Below are 3,785 nucleotides of genomic sequence, written 5' to 3' on the forward strand. Positions count from 1 at the left end.
ATGTTATATATGTGTGTGTGTGTGTGTGTCTGTGTGTGTGTGTGTGTTCTCCCTCTTTCTGATTTGTCTGATAATCACTTTTCATTTTAATCCTGGGCAGGAAAATTAATCTGATTTGTCAACTTTTACTAAACTCTTAAAAGTTTATAGTTAAGGGAGAAGGAGAAATTCCATTTTCTCCCTTTTGGAGAGGGAATGGAGGAAAGGAGAATGGGAGAAATAGAGAGAGACAGAGATACTAAGAGAGAGTAAAAGAATATAGGAAGAAAGGGGAAGAAGAAAATAAAAGGAAGAAGAGGGGAATGAAGAAGAAAAGGGTAAAAAGAAGATGAGAAAGAGATTTGAAGACTCCCTTGCATTTGTTTTTTTATATTTTTTTTATTATTTTTCAGCATTCATCCATATGCACATGTTTATTTTTCAGTTACAAACTTTCCTTCTATCCTTCCTTCCCACCCCCCTCCTCTTAGTGATGAAAAGTCAGATTAACATTATACATACATATTTTTGGTAAACATGTTTACAGATTAGTCATTTTTTGGTATGAGGAATTAGGATTAAGGGAGATACATAGGAGATAATTTTTATAAAATGTTTATCATATTCTGAAGGGCTTATTGTTTTGTTTTGTCTTGTTTTGTTCCTCTGGATGGGGATAATGTTGTCCATAACTGGTCTAATAAGGTTGTCCTAGTTCCCTGAACTTCTGAGAGGAACTTCTTCCTTCAGAGATGATCATCTCACAAATGTTGTTAATGTGTACATTTCTCTCATGGTTCTGTTCCTTTCACTTAGCATTAGATACAATAACTCATTCCATGCTTATCTATAGTTCAACCATTTTTGGTTTCTTATAAAACAATAATATTGTTGTATTCATGTACCATAACTTGTTTAGTCATTCCCCAATTGATGGGCAGACTCCCTTGCATTTACAACTAGGACTGATTGAATAGTCTCAGGTAAAGTATGGATCAGGAATCTCAATTTGGTTTTCACAAATTTTAAGAATTATTCACCTCTCCCAATCTCTTTCCCGCAGTCATCTTGGAGGTGCATTTATCTCACAAAATGCCTGGTGAAGTGACAGAAACCATCCCAGCCACAGAACAAGAGTTGCCACGGCCCCAGGCTGAGACAGGGTCTGGAACAGAGTCTGATAGTAATGAATCAGTACCAGAGCTTGAGGAACAGGTCTCTACACAGGCAACCATGCAACAGTCCCAGGTGGCAGCAGCCACTGAGATTGATGAGGAGCCAGTCAGTAAAGCAAAACAGACTCAAAGTGAAAAGAAAGAATGAAAGGCTATGTCCAAACTGGGACTTCAACAAGTGACAGGGGTTACTAGTCACCATTCAGAAATCTAAGAATATCCTCTTTGTAATAACAAAGCCAGATGTCTACAATAGCCCAGCTTCAGATACCTACATAGTTTTTGGGGAAGCCAAGCTTGAGGATTTCTTTCAGCAGGCACAGCTAGCTGCTGCTGAAAAAGTTAAAATTCAGGGTGAAGCTGTTTCAAACATACAGGAAAATACACAGACTCCAACTGTACAAGAAGAAAGTGAAGTAGAGGTTGATGAAACAGGTGTGGAAGTTAAGGACATAGAACTGGTCAAGTCCCAGGCAAATATATCCAGAGCAAAGGCTGTCTGAGCCCTAAAGAACAACAGTAATGATATTGTAAATGCTATTATGGAGTTAACAATGTAACAGTCTGGGAACAAAGACACTTTTTCAGTGTTTCAGAGAAGATTAAATGCAACCTCATTTGAAATTTGTGCTGTTTATATCAATAAAGTTGTGGTTTCTTGTTAGATGGGAAAAAAATTATTCACCTCTATCTCTTAGTGCCTATATCACATTGACTGTTCCTATAGGACTGGAATTCTCCCAGTTTGTGCTTTTAAAATTCTATTATAACATAGCTTTGGTTTTTGTTTGTTTATTTGTTTTGCTTTTTGTTTTTGCTTACTATTAGGTTCAGGACACAGGTCATGTCTTGAAAGAATTCAGGCTTAGATTTTTCTCCAAGTCAAGCTAAGGGCATTTGTTTTAGGGATTACACCTCCCAAAAGCAGATTGGTCTCCCAAAGGGAGATAGTAACCCAACTGAGGATAGAATGAGGTTACAGGGGTCAAAGATTTAGGAAGATGAGGTAATCACATGTTGATGAGAGGAATAGTTTGGAAACTTAATCATTTCAGACTTGGGCAAATTTATTTTCTTGTTGATAGGGGGTTTGTCATGTGCCTGGGTACAAATACTTCATTGCAGTTCAAAGACCTCATGATTTACTAAGATATTTTTCTGCTATTTCATACCTTCATGATGATTTCTCAGTGTAGATCTTTGTTTTGCTGTTCAGTATATAGTCATTGCTTCTTGTAGTTTGTTATATCTTTACTTGAAGAGAAGAAACAGAAGCAAATAAGGACCAATCAAAGTAATTATAAGTCAAAAACAGTTTTTGATAGTCTCCTTCAATTCAAAATTGTATTAATTTACTTTGCAAATATTAATTACATTGCTTACTTTGCAATGGCATCTTAATTGATTTCCTATGAAGAAGGAAGTATAACTTGTGATTCCTATATAATGTTTCTAATGAAGTATTATAGCAAATACTATTCTTTTAAGTAACCTAAATCTTAGATTTTTCATAAACATATTTCAAAGGTTCCACACTTGATTCAGACATCAAATTAGTCAGGAACAAATAATTCATACTTTTTACAATAAACCTTATTTGCTTTTCAGTTTGCTCTCCATATTTTTAAAATTTTGAAGTTCTCTGTCAAGGACTACCTAGATATGTGGGTTTGAGTCCTAATGTGACCCTTTAGAAATATTTATGTATTTTCTGGACTATAGAACTCCAGATGAATAGACTTTAAGAGACATGCAATATGGCTAAGTTCTTGTGTTTTCCCTTACTTCTTTTTTTCCCTATGTGAAAGATTGTATATACATTGATATAGATTATGGCTAAACATATGTATATGCTGTGCAGAAAGCTAACCACAGAGCCAGGATGATTTGGATTCAAATCCTACCTCTGACTCTGTCTTCGTGTACAATTATTTTAAGTTCTCTAGATGTCTTGTTTCATATCTGGTCACTGAATCCAGATGACTTTTGAGGAGAAAGTGAAGCAGGTGACTTAGGATAGCACCTCCTCTCTCAAATCTAATTCACTTGCTTGTCATAGTATCACCTCCCTAACATTTTGGTCCTCTTTGAGAATGAAAGACAAACATCATCTTAACTTAAAAACTCTTATTGTTTTAAGCAGTTCTCTAAGACTGGATCTCATTGATTAGCCAACAAGTCAAGTCCCATTTGGTCATTGTTTGGACCTTGAGTATTTACTCAAGTAAGTAGTAAGCAAGTAAGTCAAGTAAGTAAGTAGCAATTGTTTTTATTTTAACCAGAAACCCTGAGGACATTCCCCTCCCAGATCAAATTTCTTTCCAAGTGAAAGAGGCAATTCTTTGTCTCATTTCTTAACTAGCTTTAATCACTGAATGGGCAATGCCTCAATCAAATTGAGACCTAGGAAAGAACCTAGCTTAAAAGGCTGTCCCCCACTGCACTGGGGCCATCTCCAGTTGTTCTGTTCTATATACGATCATTGGACCCACAAGGTTCTAGAGGTGAAAATAAGTTTGGTGACTTTGTACAGACATTCCTCAATTAAATCCAATTCTCTTGCATGTCTAGGTATAACCTAACTGATGACTTGTTCCTATTTGAGATAAAAGGACAATAAATAATAAAAAT

At 35.8% G+C, this 3,785-nt stretch overlaps 1 pseudogene; it reads left to right on the forward strand.

Annotated features, from left to right (window-relative positions):
- The first annotated feature begins 1,071 nt into the window (after positions 1-1,071).
- Positions 1,072-1,657, forward strand: LOC141520825 (nascent polypeptide-associated complex subunit alpha pseudogene; annotated as a pseudogene).
- The last annotated feature ends 2,128 nt before the right edge of the window (positions 1,658-3,785 follow it).

Source organism: Macrotis lagotis, chromosome 1, assembly GCF_037893015.1.
Source record: "Macrotis lagotis isolate mMagLag1 chromosome 1, bilby.v1.9.chrom.fasta, whole genome shotgun sequence".
NCBI lineage: Eukaryota > Metazoa > Chordata > Mammalia > Peramelemorphia > Peramelidae > Macrotis > Macrotis lagotis.